The 16,498-nt window shown below is 42.0% G+C and overlaps 1 pseudogene; it reads left to right on the top strand.

Annotated features, from left to right (window-relative positions):
- The first annotated feature begins 230 nt into the window (after positions 1–230).
- On the top strand, positions 231–350 carry LOC120096401 (small nucleolar RNA SNORA17; annotated as a pseudogene).
- The last annotated feature ends 16,148 nt before the right edge of the window (positions 351–16,498 follow it).

The raw sequence follows: 16,498 nt of genomic DNA, 5'->3' as shown, positions 1-16,498 counted from the left end.
AAGTCATTCCACGAAGCGAGATTAACTTTTGAGGCCTCGGGGGAAGAGGATGCAACTAACCCTGCAGACACTTGATGCACCAGGGGAGGGAGATACCCAGGCGCATCACCCTCTCAGAGAAGAAGGGGAGGGAAGGGGAGAGAACCTGTGAGGGGGAACCGAAAGGAGGGGCAGTGATTGGGATGAAAAAATTAATTAATTAATTAATTAAAATAAGAACCATTCAAGTCCCTGCCCCTAGAGGCATTGCTGCTGTGTCATGTGTGTGTCAATAGGTAGCAGAGGAGAGAGGCTATGTCTCATTCATTGTTCTGACCTATAAACATCTGAATGACTAGTAGCCTAACATTCCCTGAAAAAAAGTGAGCCTGAGCCAAGTCTCATTCTACATGAGCCAGGAAACACTCCCAGATCCCAAGCAAGAGTGAGACAGAGACAGACAACCCTCACATAGGGTCTGAGACTACCACCAGACTGAGCATGGATCCCAGACAGGGAGCTAACCTAAGATGGTCGCCATGACATTGGGCATGCCTGGGAGGGAGGGGTGTGAGCAGACCATGCCCAGTACCTTAATGCATGAGCTGAATGTAGCATTCCTGAGAACACTCTTGAGGTAACCCCAGACACTCTGAGACCCTGGGTGCCACTAAGAGGAGCAAGTGGTGAAATGGAAGAGAAAGAGGAAAAGAAGGATGTGAACAGAATGAAGAGAGGCAGAACCGGAGAATTGAGCATAGTAAAGAGCAGCCTGATGTGAGTAGCCAGTGATGCCACCCAAAACCACATCTGGATTCATGGCTCAGCAGCAGCAGGATTACTTCCAAAGGCCTGGCTAATATCTCTGTTCTGAGCTGCCATGTAGGGGACATGCTGGTGTCTGAGAGCTGTGTAAACTGGCTCTGGCGGCATGAGAGAAAAGCTGGCCCTCCCCTAAGACAGATGCAGTATTCAGGAGACTGGGTTTTGCACATTGTGGGAGTTGTGGGTGAGCCAGCCCTAAGGATATGAGAGTGGGAAATACAGCACTGCCATTCATCTCCCATGTGACGGCATGGACAAGGGAGAGACAGACACCTCCCTCCTCACCCCTTGCCACCTGCCACAGGTAGGAGACCAGGCCCTGGAGTCATGAGAAAAGGAGAACTGGCCCTGCCCTTCACCAGCTGCAGCACTTGGGAGAACAGGCCCTGTACCTCTGCACCTCACCTGTGAAGCAAAGGCAGCTGAATCTGGTGGCAGGGACACAACCAAGTGGCCATGCCTCTTGTCTTCTATGTGGTAAAATGGGAAAGGAGAGCTGTCCCCTGCCCTTTGCCACCTATAGAGGCAGCAGAGCTGCCCCAAGAGCATCAGAACTGTGCCTGCCCTTCATCTCCTTCAGCACTTGGGAGAGTAGGCCCTGCACACAATCTGGCAAGCATAGTAGAGTTGGCCCTGGAGGCAGGGATTGCAGGTGAGCTGGTCCCAAGGGTGTGAAAGTGGGAGAGCCAGTGGGCTGGCCAGTTCAGATATCTCTCTCGGGCCCAGGTCCAGAATTTTGAATTGGCAAACCCCAACATCTACCCCATCAATGAACTCTGGAGAACATGAAGGGGCTGGTCCTACAGATCCAAAACTACAGGATTTCCACAAACCAGGGTAACAGCAGGATATCTGAGAGGAGTCTCAGTGAGGTTTCAGTATTGACAGAGTAGCAAAAATCAGAAAATCTCATACTAGACCAATGAGTCATTGCAATGAACATTTGCATGGACAAAAGGGTATACTGTGGAACACACTGTGACACACTACAGCTTCCATAATGTGATATTTTTCTTCTGTCTGGGAGGAAACTGCAAGGGTCGAGGATGGGTATGAGGAGAAGGAGAGATCAGTGAGTTTGGGATGCATGATGTGAAATTCACAAAGAACCGATAAAATGTTTAAGGAAATAAAGAAAAGAGCCATTCAAGCTTTGAAATCAGAGACCTGCCTAAAACCTATTTTAGTTATAAGGAAAGTGAGCCAACCTGTTTAAAAAGAAAGCCGTGGGGTGGATAAGAGTATCCACAAAAAAGGAGAAAGACCAATAGACCAAGAGAAACAGCATGAGGAGTGAGAAAGTGGATGGTTATAGATCTCAGAGTCTATATTTGACTTAAAGATCAAAGTGTAATCTAAGCAGAACTCCAATTCTGTACACACCTCCCTCGAACGTACAGCTGAATGACGTTAATTAGGGTCTGACCTGCTTTGAGGATTCACACACGGAATGGCAACTGCTACATCTGGAAGTAAATATCCATTCAAACGGATTGGATGAAGAACAGGGATTGAAGTTCTGGCCGCTGGGAAAAGGAGAGAAAATGGGAATGGTCATGGAGAAAGTAATCACGTTGAAATGAAGAGCATTTTTAGCAAGGTAAGCTACTTGTGATGAATAGAATACTAACTCTCGTTAAGAAATACTTAGCTGGAGTTAAGACATGTTTTGTAAACCTGGGGGAAGGGCAAGTGTACGGTATTCTAACTGTAATTGGAGCCGTTTACTTATAAGGGAGATGGAAATCCATGCATGGAACCTACATAGTAGAAAAGCAAAACCTAAATACTGCATGGTTTGTGGCAGGCATTCGAAAGTGATGTTTAGTGAATGTGAGCACGAATGGACGTGGAAGCAGTACCATCATACAATATAGACATTGAACTTTGCTTAAATGGCTGGGGACATATGAGAGAAAAAGACTGTATATCTGAGCCCATGAAGACCTTGATCAGAAGAAGCTTCTGGCATATCACAGGACCCCCAAGTGGAAGGGTTTCTGGAAAGTGGACTGAGGTCATCTTGACATAGCCAGCCTAACCCCTCATCCTATTCATAACCCCACAACTACATAAACCTCCTTCTTCCAGCAACAAAATCTGGGTCACAGGAGTTAGACCTCTGTCAGCCATTTCTGTCTAAGAAATAACTGTCACTTATGTTCTAGTTCAGGACCTCATCATTTCTGTTTCTACAGTAACTCTGATTGCAAACATCAGGATGCATGGATGCGTGACTGGAAAATCACTCACTCACACAGCACTGTTACCTTCCATTCCCCTACTGCAACCAAAGATGCATATAAAGCCTGAATTCCCCCATTGTTTAAAAATGTAAACCTCCCGAGGATCCCGGGCCGCAGCAGCTCTCTGCTCCCAAACCCCGTGGGAGAGAGACCTCACCGCCTGGTCAGGTGGGCACTCCTGAGGCTGCAGAGCAGAGGAGACCACCAACACTGCCCACCCCTAAAAATGTAAACCTCTACATATGTAAGATAACATAATGTTATCTCTATACAACACACCTATATAAACACATAAACATATACTTATATATGTACACATGCAGACATATACATGGAATGTGTGTGCATACTTAAATTATGTCTACCTCTTACTAACTCCCTCCAGCACCTCACTCTGCACTCACCACATCACCTCCCAACTTCCTGCCTTCTTTTTTAAAATTTGTTAATAGTCTAATGATTCCAAATAGTGTTACAAATAGGCATATAGATGCATGAGCCATCCACTGAAACATGGTGAAAACCTACCAGAGACAACACTCGTGCAAAACAACTGATTCTCTTCCCACCTCCTGAAGGCATAAAATGCCAATAGCTCCTCTTCTAAAAGTGGGGCCTTGTGCACAACTATGCCATCCATATTGGAATTTTGACTGGTTCGATCTTATATAGGTCTTATGCAGGCAACCATGGCTGCTGCTACTTTATGAGTGCCTTAGTCCTATCATGTCCAGAGGAGACTGTTTTAAAGCAGTCCTCCATGTCCTGTGGCTCTTACAACCCTTCCACTCCCTTTTCTGTGATGTTTCCCAAACCTTCAGAGGAGAAAGTTGTGATGTAGATGTTACACTTCAGGCTGGGCACTCCGCTGTCATTTTTCACCTGTACTTTGATCAGCTGTGAGTCTCTCTATTGACTGATATGTTATCTTTCTTGCTCACATCTTAAGTAAAGATGATGTTGCTTTGTTTCTTTCACATATATGAACAATGAGGCATGAATTTTTTCCATCAAATCTTCCAAGGCTCACTTGAGCTTGATCAAATACTTCAAGAAACCTTTTTCAGAACATTATCAATTTCCTCCTGATTGTACTGACCCCGGTACAAAAGAGGTATTCTTCTCCCATAGCTTCTAAGTGAAGATCAATGAGATGACCATTTTAAGTCTAGATAAGGATTACAAGATCATCACTGAGAATGATAAGACTTTCCCTAAGTATACTAGCGGTTTCCTGAATCAGTGAAGCTGAGAGTCCTCCTTGGACATTGACTTCCAAAGTTCTGTGTTGACAAAACATTTCTTTTTTTTTTAACAATTTAATAATTAATTTAATAAATATAATAAATATAATAATATAATCTCTTTTTACACTCCAGTCATTATCCCCCTCCTGCCCCTCTGACAGTTCCTCATCTCATTCTTCCTCCCCATCTCCAAGAAGATATCTCCCCTACCCCAACCCTATCAGACCTCCCGACTCCCTGGGGCCTCAACTCTTTCTGGTGTTTTGTTTTTGTTTTTGTTTTTTATTAACATGAGTATTTCTTATATACATTTCGAGTGTTATTCCCTTTCCCGATTTCCGGGCAAACATCCCCCTCCCCCCTCCCCTTCCTTATGGGTGTTCCCCTCCCAACCCTCCCCCCATTGCCGCCCTCCCCCCAACAGTCTAGTTCACTGGGGGTTCAGTCTTAGCAGGACCCAGGGCTTCCCCTTCCACTGGTGCTCTTACTAGGATATTCATTGCTACCTATGTGGTCAGAGTCCAGGGTCAGTCCATGTATAGTTTTAGGTAGTGGCTTAGTCCCTGGAAGCTCTGGTTGCTTGGCATTGTTGTACATATGGGGTCTCGAGCCCCTTCAAGCTCTTCCAGTTCTTTCTCTGATTCCTTCAACGGGGGTCCTATTCTCAGTTCAGTGGTTTGCTGCTGGCATTCGCCTCTGTATTTGCTGTATTCTGGCTGTGTCTCTCAGGAGCGATCTACATCTGGCTCCTGTCGGTCTGCACTTCTTTGCTTCATCCATCTTGTCTAATTGGGTGGCTGTATATGTATGGGCCACATGTGGGGCAGGCTCTAAATGGGTGTTCCTTCAGTCTCTGTTTTAATCTTTGCCTCTCTCTTCCCTGCCAAGGGTATTCTTGTTCCCCTTTTAAAGAAGGAGTGAAGCATTCACATTTTGATCATCCATCTTGAGTTTCATTTGTTCTAGGCATCTAGGGTAATTCAAGCATTTGGGCTAATAGCCACTTATGAATGAGTGCATACCATGTATGTCTTTGTGTGATTGGGTTAGCTCACTCAGGATGATATTTTCCAGTTCCAACCATTTGCCTACGAATTTCATAAAGTCGTTGTTTTTGATAGCTGAGTAATATTCCATTGTGTAGATGTACCACATTTTCTGTATCCATTCCTCTGTTGAAGGGCATCTGGGTTCTTTCCAGCTTCTGGCTATTATAAATAAGGCTGCAATGAACATAGTGGAGCACGTGTCTTTTTTATATGTTGGGGCATCTTTTGGGTATATGCCCAAGAGAGGTATAGCTGGATCCTCAGGCAGTTCAATGTCCAATTTTCTGAGGAACCTCCAGACTGATTTCCAGAATGGTTGTACCAGTCTGCAATCCCACCAACAATGGAGGAGTGTTCCTCTTTCTCCGCATCCTCGCCAGCATCTGCTGTCACCTGAGTTTTTGATCTTAGCCATTCTCACTGGTGTGAGGTGAAATCTCAGGGTTGTTTTGATTTGCATTTCCCTTATGACTAAAGATGTTGAACATTTCTTTAGGTGTTTCTCAGCCATTCGGCATTCCTCAGCTGTGAATTCTTTGTTTAGCTCTGAACCCCATTTTTTAATAGGGTTATTTGTTTCCCTGCGGTCTAACTTCTTGAGTTCTTTGTATATTTTGGATATAAGGCCTCTATCTGTTGTAGGATTGGTAAAGATCTTTTCCCAATCTGTTGGTTGCCGTTTTGTCCTAACCACAGTGTCCTTTGCCTTACAGAAGCTTTGCAGTTTTATGAGATCCCATTTGTCGATTCTTGATCTCAGAGCGTAAGCCATTGGTGTTTTGTTTAGGAAATTTTTTCCAGTGCCCATGTGTGCCAGATGCTTCCCTAGTTTTTCTTCTATTAGTTTGAGTGTGTCTGGTTTGAGGTGGAGATCCTTGATCCACTTGGACTTAAGCTTTGTACAGGGTGATAAGCATGGATCGATCTGCATTCCTCTGCATGTTGACCTCCAGTTGAACCAGCACCATTTGCTGAAAATGCTATCTTTTTTCCATTGGATGGTTTCGGCTCCTTTGTCAAAAATCAAGTGACCATAGGTGTGTGGGTTCATTTCTGGGTCTTCAATTCTATTCCATTGGTCTATCTGTCTGTCTCTTTACCAATACCATGCAGTTTTTATCACTATTGCTCTGTAATACTGCTTCAGTTCAGGGATAGTGATTCCCCCTGAAGTCCTTTTATTGTTGAGGATAGCTTTAGCTATCCTGGGTTTTTTGTTATTCCAGATGAATTTGCAAATTGTTCTGTCTAACTCTTTGAAGAATTGGATTGGTATTTTGATGGGGATTGCATTGAATCTGTAGATTGCTTTTGGTAAAATGGCCATTTTTATTATATTAATCCCGCCAATCCAGGAGCATGGGAGATCTTTCCATCTTCTGAGGTCTTCTTCAATTTCCTTCTTCAGTGTCTTGAAGTTCTTATTGTACAGATCTTTTACTTGCTTGGTTAAAGTCACACCGAGGTACTTTATATTATTTGGGTCTATTATGAAGGGTGTCGTTTCCCTAATTTCTTTCTCGGCTTGTTTCTCTTTTGTATAGAGGAAGGCAACTGATTTATTTGAGTTAATTTTATACCCAGCCACTTTGCTGAAGTTGTTTATCAGCTTTAGTAGTTCTCTGGTGGAACTTTTGGGATCACTTAAATAAACTATCATATCATCTGCAAATAGTGATATTTTGACTTCTTCTTTTCGGATCTGTATCCCCTTGACCTCCTTTTGTTGTCTGATTGCTCTGGCTAGAACTTCAAGAACTATATTGAATAAGTAGGGAGAGAGTGGGCAGCCTTGTCTAGTCCCTGATTTTAGTGGGATTGCTTCAAGTTTCTCTCCATTTAGTTTAATGTTAGCAACTGGTTTGCTGTATATGGCTTTTACTATGTTCAGGTGTGGGCCTTGAATTCCTATTCTTTCCAGGACTTTTATCATGAAGGGGTGTTGAATTTTGTCAAATGCTTTCTCAGCATCTAATGAAATGATCATGTGATTTTGTTCTTTCAGTTTGTTTATATAATGGATCACGTTGATTGTTTTCCGTATATTAAACCATCCCTGCATGCCTGGGATGAAGCCTACTTGGTCATGGTGGATGATTGTTTTGATGTGCTCTTGGATTCGGTTTGCCAGAATTTTGTTGAGTATTTTTGCGTCGATATTCATAAGGGAAATTGGTCTGAAGTTCTCTTTCTTTGTTGTGTCTTTGTGTGGTTTAGGTATAAGAGTAATTGTGGCTTCGTAGAAGGTATTCGGTAGTGCTCCATCTGTTTCAATTTTGTGGAATAGTTTGGATAATATTGGTATGAGGTCTTCTATGAAGGTTTGATAGAATTCTGCACTAAACCCATCTGGACCTGGGCTCTTTTTGGTTGGGAGACATTTAATGACTGCTTCTATTTCCTTAGGAGTTATGGGGTTGTTTAACTGGTTTATCTGTTCCTGATTTAACTTCGGTACCTGGTATCTGTCTAGGAAATTGTCCATTTCCTGAAGATTTTCAAGTTTTGTTGAATACAGGTTTTTATAGTAAGATCTGATGATTTTTTGAATTTCCTCTGAATCTGTAGTTATGTCTCCCTTTTCATTTCTGATTTTGTTAATTTGGACGCACTCTCTGTGTCCTCTCGTTAGTCTGGCTAAGGGTTTATCTATCTTGTTGATTTTCTCAAAGAACCAACTTTTGGTTCTGTTGATTCTTTCTATGGTCCTTTTTGTTTCTACTTGGTTGATTTCAGCTCTGAGTTTGATTATTTCCTGCCTTCTACTCCTCCTGGGTGTATTTGCTTCTTTTTGTTCTAGAGCTTTTAGGTGTGCTGTCAAGCTGCTGACATATGCTCTTTCCTGTTTCTTTCTGCAGGCACTCAGCGCTATGAGTTTTCCTCTTAGCACAGCTTTCATTGTGTCCCATAAGTTTGGGTATGTTGTACCTTCATTTTCATTAAATTCTAAAAAGTTTTTAATTTCTTTCTTTATTTCTTCCTTGACCAGGTTATCGTTGAGTAGAGCATTGTTCAATTTCCAAGTATATGTGGGCATTCTTCCTTGATTGTTATTGAAGACCAGTTTTAGGCCGTGGTGGTCCGATAGCACGCATGGGATTATTTCTATCTTTCTGTACCTGTTGAGGCCCGTTTTTTGACCAATTATATGGTCAATTTTGGATAAAGTACCATGAGGAGCTGAGAAGAAGGTATATCCTTTTGCTTTAGGATAGAATGTTCTATAAATATCCGTTAAGTCCATTTGGCTCATGACTTCTCTTAGTCTGTCTACATCTCTGTTTAATTTCTGTTTCCATGATCTGTCCATTGATGAGAGTGGGGTGTTGAAATCTCCCACTATTATTGTGTGAGGTGCAATGTGTGTTTTGAGCTTTAGTAAGGTTTCTTTTACATATGTAGGTGCCCTTGTATTTGGGGCATAGACATTTAGGATTGAGAGTTCATCTTGGTGGATTTTTCCTTTGATGAATATGAAGTGTCCTTCCTTATCTTTTTTGATGACTTTTAGTTGAAAATTGATTTTATTTGATATTAGAATGGCTACTCCAGCTTGCTTCTTCTGACCATTTGCTTGGAAAATTGTTTTCCAGCCTTTCACTCTGAGGTAATGTCTGTCTTTGTCTCTGAGGTGTGTTTCCTGTAGGCAGCAGAATGCAGAGTCCTCGTTGCGTATCCAGTTTGTTAATCTATGTCTTTTTATTGGGGAGTTGAGGCCATTGATGTTGAGAGATATTAAGGAATAGTGATTATTGCTTCCCGTTATATTCATATTTGGATGTGAGGTTATGTTTGTGTGCTTTCATTCTCTTTGTTTTGTTGCCAAGACGATTAGTTTCTTGCTTCTTCTAGGGTATAGCTTGCCTCCTTATGTTGGGCTTTACCCTTTATTATCCTTTGTAGTGCTGGATTTGTAGAAAGATATTGTGTAAATTTGGTTTTGTCATGGAATATCTTGGTTTCTCCATCTATGTTAATTGAGAGTTTTGCAGGATACAGTAACCTGGGCTGGCATTTGTGTTCTCTTAGGGTCTGTATGACATCTGTCCAGGATCTTCTGGCCTTCATAGTTTCTGGCGAGAAGTCTGGTGTGATTTTGATAGGTCTGCCTTTATATGTTACTTGACCTTTTTCCCTTACTGCTTTTAATATTCTTTCTTTATTTTGTGCGTTTGGTGTTTTGACTATTATGTGACGGGAGGTGTTTCTTTTCTGGTCCAATCTATTTGGAGTTCTGTAGGCTTCTTGTATGTCTATGGGTATCTCCTTTTTTAGGTTAGGGAAGTTTTCTTCTATGATTTTGTTGAAGATATTTACTGGTCCTTTGAGCTGGGAGTCTTCACTCTCTTCTATACCTATTATCCTTAGGTTTGATCTTCTCATTGAGTCCTGGATTTCCTGTATTATTTGGACCAGTAGCTTTTTCCGCTTTACATTATCTTTGACAGTTGAGTCAATGATTTCCATGGAATCTTCTGCTCCTGAGATTCTCTCTTCCATCTCTTGTATTCTGTTGGTGAAGCTTGTATCTACAGCTCCTTGTCTCTTCTTTTGGTTTTCTATATCCAGGGTTGTTTCCATGTGTTCTTTCTTGATTGCTTCTATTTCCATTTTTAATTCCTTCAACTGTTTGATTGTGTTTTCCTGGAATTCTTTCAGGGATTTTTGTGACTCCTCTCTATGGGCTTCTACTTGTTTATTTATGATTTCCTGATATTCTTTCAGGGATTTTTGTGTCTCCTCTCTATGGGCTTCTACTTGTTTATTTATGTTTTCCTGGAATTCTTTTAGGCATTTTTGCGATTCCTCTCTGTAGGCTTCTACTTGTTTATTAATGTTTTCCTGTGTTTCTCTAAGGGAGTTCTTCACGTCTTTCTTGAAGTCCTCCAGCATCATGATCAAATATGATTTTGAAACTAGATCTTGCTTTTCTGGTGTGTTTGGATATTCCATGTTTGTTTTGGTGGGAGAATTGGGCTCTGATGATGCCATGTAGTCTTGGTTTCTGTTGCTTGGGTTCCTGCGCTTGCCTCTCGCCATCAGATTATCTCTAGTGTTACTCTGTTCTGCTATTTCTGACAGTGGCTAGACTGTCCTATAAGCCTGTGTGTCAGGAGTGCTGTAGACCTGTTTTACTGTTTTCTTTCAGCCAGTTATGGGGACAGAGTGTTCTGCTTTCGTGCGTGTAGTTTTTCCTCTGTACAGGTCTTCAGCTGTTCCTGTGGGCCTGTGTCTTGAGTTCACCAGGCAGGTCACTTGCAGCATACAAGTTGGTCTTACCTGTGGTCCCGAGGCTCAAGTTCGCTCTCGGGGTGCTGCCCACGGGCTCTCTGTGGCGGCAGCAACCAGTAAGACCTGTGCCGCCCCTTCTGGGAGCTTCAGTGAACCAGGGTTCCAGATGGCCTTTGGTGTTTTCCTCTGGTGTCCAAGATGTGTGTGCAGAGAGCAGTCTCTTCTGGTTTCCCAGGCTTGTCTGCCTCTCTGAAGGTTTAGCTCTCCCTCCCACGGGATTTGGGTGCAGAGAACTGTTTATCCGGTCTGTTTCCTTCAGGTTCCGGCGGTGTCTCAGGCAGGGGTCCTGCCGCTCCTGGGCCCTCCCCCACGGGAGCCCAGAGGCCTTATACAGTTTCCTCTTGGGCCAGGGATGTGGGCAGGGGTGGGCAGTGTTGGTGGTCTCTTCCGCTCTGCAGCCTCAGGAGTGCCCACCTGACCAGGCGGTGAGGTCTCTTTCCCATGGGGTCTGGGAGCAGAGAGCTGCTGCGGGCCGGGATCCGCGGGTCGACAAAACATTTCTGAAGCAGGCATATTACACAGAAGCTCACCTGAAGATTATTTCAATATGGGAACATGTTCCTTAGACAGATTTGATAACAGGCAATTCTTTATGGAAAATATTGAGAATTTGTACATGTGGGACTCTGTGCTGTCCCTGGAAAAGATCATGTTTGTTTATCAAGGTCTACTTCAAACTTGACGTCAAACTAGTAGTAGTAGCATTATCTGGTCAGCACGACCCATAAGTGGGGCTAAAGTTATACTCCAGTAGGACAAAATTTCTGGGGAGAAAAATCACTAATAAGAGACACTTACTTTGAACATAACGTTACTTCAAGCCCTGTAGATCATGTCTGCTGCTTCCTTTTAATTTACCATTTATCGAACTACTAGAATTATGATAAAAATACAGTATCTCCTAGTGTTTGATCATTACTTTTCATTGCCAAAAGCATCTCTTCAGCAGTCCTATTGTTAAGATAGAATACTGGGATTTAACCAAAAAGTTGAAGCCAAAGAAAGCACTGGTAAGAGATATGAAGGGCATGGGCTTCAGTCACAATACAATGCAGGAAAACTGGACATTCCAGTCATGAACAATTGAGTCCACTGCATTTTGAGCCTGCGAGGTTTCCTAAATGCTGAAGGGGAAATCCAGTACGTGTTTCTTTAAGGTCATATCAGCTCAGGTGATAAGAGAACGGGTAAGTGAGTCAATAGTCAGGCAGGTGCTTTATGAAGAGAGAGTAGAGGATCAATGAGAGGTGTGTGTCCTCTGCCTTACCTACACCAACCTGAGAATTGTCTCATCAAAGTGAATTTGAACTTGATCTATATCAGAGTCCTAAGAATTCAGCCTAACTTATGATTCGCTGCTAGGAACATCTACAGACCCTGAAAGAAGTTCACATAGCAGGCAGGATGAAAGTCAATAAGCCGTTATGGGAGCAACTTGGTAGGGAGAATAGGAAAACATCAAGAGCAACAGAAGACATTTTGCATTAGTCATTTTTTGTAACTGTGACAAAACACCAAAAACAGGAGTAGTTGTGGATTGTAAAATCAAATAAAAAGATTTATTTGATTGGCCAGTTTTAGGGATTTTACTACATGGTTGGCTGGATCCTACAGAGAGAATCTCTTATAAACATTACCTGTCCAAAAAAAAAAAAGCCATTGGCCAATGAGCTGAGGCAGGAAATATGAGGCAAGACATTAGCAGGAGGAGAGAGGATTCTCAGAAACAGTAAGAGATAGAAGACAGACTAGGGGAAAGCCGAGAGAGATGAGATGGGAGACAGACTGAGTAGCAGGAAGATGGATGTAAAGCAGCAGGGAGACTCTAAAGAAGTGGGCAGGGACTGAAGGAGAGGTAACTAACCACATGGCAGACAGAATAGTTTAAATGGTTAAATAAGTTATGAGCTAATCAAGGAATGAGCCAAAGGTTATGGTCTGGGCATTTAATAATAACTAATTAGTCCCACCGTCATTATTGATAGAAACTAAGGGACCAGAAGGAAAACTGAGGTTAAAAAAAAATCATGACCTACTGGTGTACATAGGCGATGGCCTCTGAGTGGCCAGAAAGCAGAGAAAGCCAGAAAGGGCTTCAAGATAGGGCTTATCCTTCAAAAGAATGCTCTCAATGACCTACATCCTCCAAGTAGGCCTAGTTCCCAAAAGGCCCATTCATCTGTGAACTCATACATGTATTAATCTACTAATGACTCCAGCGTCTTCACGACCCAGTCACTTACTAATAGTGCCATCAGCTAGGGATCAAGACTTTAATCTGAGTCTTTATAGGACACTTCATATCCAAACCACAGAAACCCCCACCTCTGCTCCTCAAAAGCTCATTTTTATATCATAATATAAAATGCATTTAGCCTTTTTTTTCTAAGAGTGCTCTTAGTTTCAACAGTTATGGCATTTCTCAGAAGTCCAAATTCAAAGTGTCCTCTGAGACTCAAAGCAAACAATGTTGGTTGTGAGTTCCTATAAAAATAAAGCAAAATCAAATATAAACAGAAAGAATTGCACACAGTAAGTATTATCATTTCCAAAAGAAAAAAACATGGACCAAAGAATGGGGGCAGGGCTAAGGCAAGACCTAAGCCCATGAAAGCAAACATTAAAAGCTCATCACTCTATGTCTAGAGCTAGGAGGATTGATAGTATAATGTAAGCTCCTAGAACCTTGCTACCTACAAACCACATAGTTCTCCTTTAAGCCAGCTCTTCTCACTGCCTGGGCTTTTTCTTTGTAGATGTGCCATGTTCTCCGTGATTTCTAGTTCCTATGTCTATTGTGGTTTAAATGTTACCCTCTGAGCTTCACACATCCCCTTCCCTAGAAACTACTCACAGAGGATCCAAACTGCTATCTATTGGCTGCGTTTCAGGACTTCCTTTTAAATCCTGAGGAAACCTCCATGACCCTGTAACTGTGGCACTCCACCTGCCAGCAGAATCAGAATTGCATGGACAAAGTTCTGCCCCCAGCTTGAACTTGGACCACAGTTGTGCTGACCTCTGTGTGACTGAGTGCAATGAAATGAATTCCGATGAAACAACATTCCAGGAAGCCCCAAGAAGCAGGATGTGTAGGCAGTGCTCTCTTCTAAAACAACATCTTTCAAATAATTCTACACTTTCACACAGAAACCTGTGGTGGACAAGGTCTTGGCAGGTCCTTTGATACCTTCAAGACATCTTTCCTATTGTCCCAGTGCAAGGTACTTTTTCCTCATTTCTAAACCTTTTACCTGTGAAGGAATAAATCTTCTTTTTTTTACTTCAACCTCTGTTGAATTACTTCCTACAAGTAAGCTGCACTTCCCACAGTCTTTCAGCTATGAATTCAACAATGGCTTAATCTATTCATGAATTCAGGAAACAGGAGACAATGACCAATTTGTTCCAAAGATGATCTTCAGAAAGGACTACTTAAATAATCAGTTCAGCATAGAGAAGAAACATTTGAACAGTCTTATCAATCGAGAATCAGTTTATGGAGACCAGAGAACTGCTCTATTAGTATAACACTCAGCCCCATCCTGGCTTTTAAGTATGGAAGTATATGTTGGAAAGGATAACTTCAAAGTGTTGCAGCTAACCAAACAAAGAGCATGCGCAGGCTAGTCTGAGGCCTCAGGACATATGTGTTGATGGGCTACCTTGCCTGGTCTCAGTGGCAAATAATGAGCCTAATCCTACAGGGACTTGATGTTCCAGGGTGGGAGAATACCCAAGGGACACCCTCTCAGAGGTGAAGGGGAGAAGGGGAAATTTTCTGCAAGCGGGGGACCAGGGAGTGACATTTTGGGATATAAATAAATAAAATAATTAATGAATAAAACAAAAAGGTGGCTATATGGGTTTTTACAAAGCCATGTTCTATGAACTTAGATACTTAGATACTACACAGCCATCTTATTCATTCACTTATCTAATCAATTTATTTCACAATGACTGTTTACGAGGCTCACAAGAATCAGAAAACTGAGCAAGACAGATGGGTTCTGGCCAAAAGAGATTTAAAAATCTTAGTCAGCAGTGACCAATATTAGAAGAATGGCTTGTGAGTCATTATTTCTCTACAACTACTATAGCCTACATGCTCCTTCACGAGCTCTCTTTCTAGACTAGATGTAAACTATCTCTTTCAGAAGTGTTAACTGCCATCAGGATTATCTGTCAGTCAATATACCAAGATTTTCCTCAGCAAATCCATATTGTTAATTGAAATGGTGTGCTGGTAACTTTCTCAGGGCACTCCTTGTAATTGTCAGCTGTATCAATAGTGGTGTCAAAAGAGGGGAAATTCTTAACTTGAGAAAACAATCATTTCGTTGAAAATGTATTAGCAAAAAATAAAGAACTTAGCACCACGGGCGTCCATAAACATGACTGCGAAATAAGAAAAGTCAGAGATTGTGATAATTTCTACATCATCTGGTTTTCCTGATATCTGTGGAGAACTGGAGAATAGACATAATCAAGGTCCTGGGGTAAATGCCTTGTGAGAAGAGTAAGGTAAGTGTCTTCTGATGGAAACTAAATGTGCTACACTTGGGTCTTTCTTCAGTGCTGCTAGTGATCATGATACCAAGTCGCTCTTCTGCACTCTACTGTACTCATGAAAGAACTGACTTGGAGTGACTGAGGAAAGTCCCTTCTGTACAATCTACTAAGAAAATTTTCAGGACATTACAAGTGATGGTACTCTACCCCCATTCCACCATGTCTCATAAATTTCATATAGGCACTTAAGTCTAGAGTCTACATTGAGTTGGGAAGGAAATTGCTAATTTTGGAATCTGAGGTTGACCTTTTCAGATTGTCAAAAGAGATGTCACAGCACTGGAGTATAAAGAGAAAACAGACATGGATGAGTTAAATTCAAGTTTGATGGATCTCATAAGATTGTAAATTGACTTCTTTCCGTTTTGAAGTTTTCTATTAACCTCCTAAGTTATATAACTCGGTAGAACCACAAAAGTTAATACTATTTTTATAGTCAAAATGTTCAAATACCAACAATTCTATATAATTCAATCTAGTAGGTATCCTGAGAAACGATCTCACAGTTTGGGCAGAACAATAGATCTAGAAAAAATTATAGCTACAGAGGTCAGAGTAGACAGATGACATATTGCAAGAGGAGATAAACTCTTCTGATGGAAACAGAATTTGCTACACTGATGTCTTCCTCTGGTGTGGTCTGTTGAGTGTCAACCTCCATGGACAGATAGGAAGACTAGATAGTGAGGAAAAGGAGAGGGAGAAGAAATGACAAGGAAGTAGGAAAAGAGAGGAAGGAGGGACAAAGAAGAAAGGAAGGAAGAGACAGAAGAGGAAGGAAAGAGGAGGAAGAGAAGGGAGGGCAGGAATAGAAGAGCAACTTATGATGGCACCCATGTTTTATGAGCATACATTAGTTACATGTGATGGACTTCATCATGACACTTGCACACATCTCATTTCACATGACTCTTTCTTGTTTCCCTGCCTCCTTTGCAGTGGCTTTACTCTTCCCAAATACCTCCTCTTCTCATTGAATGCCTTTTTAAAATAAAAAGTTTCATTAGAACGCTTATGAGAGAATGGGTCTTCACAGGAACCTGGGCATTTTCCCAGTGGCTATGTCACTAAAGGAAATGTCTCCCTTGGGGCTGGAGAGATTGTTCCATGATTAGAGAGAGCCACAGCTGCTCTTCCAGGGGACTGAGGTTAAGTCCTCAGCACCCACAGCCATCTCAGCAGCTTTAACCATCTGTAACTGTAGTTCCCAAAGACCAGATGTTTTATTCTGGCTTCCAGGGGAACCAGACATATGGGCAAAACACCACATACATAAAATAAAAATAAA

The sequence above is a fragment of the Rattus norvegicus genome, chromosome 13 (genome assembly GCF_036323735.1).
Source record: "Rattus norvegicus strain BN/NHsdMcwi chromosome 13, GRCr8, whole genome shotgun sequence".
Taxonomy (NCBI): domain Eukaryota; kingdom Metazoa; phylum Chordata; class Mammalia; order Rodentia; family Muridae; genus Rattus; species Rattus norvegicus.
Note: the sequence above shows the minus strand (reverse complement) of the source record. Positions and strands in the feature narration are given on the sequence as shown.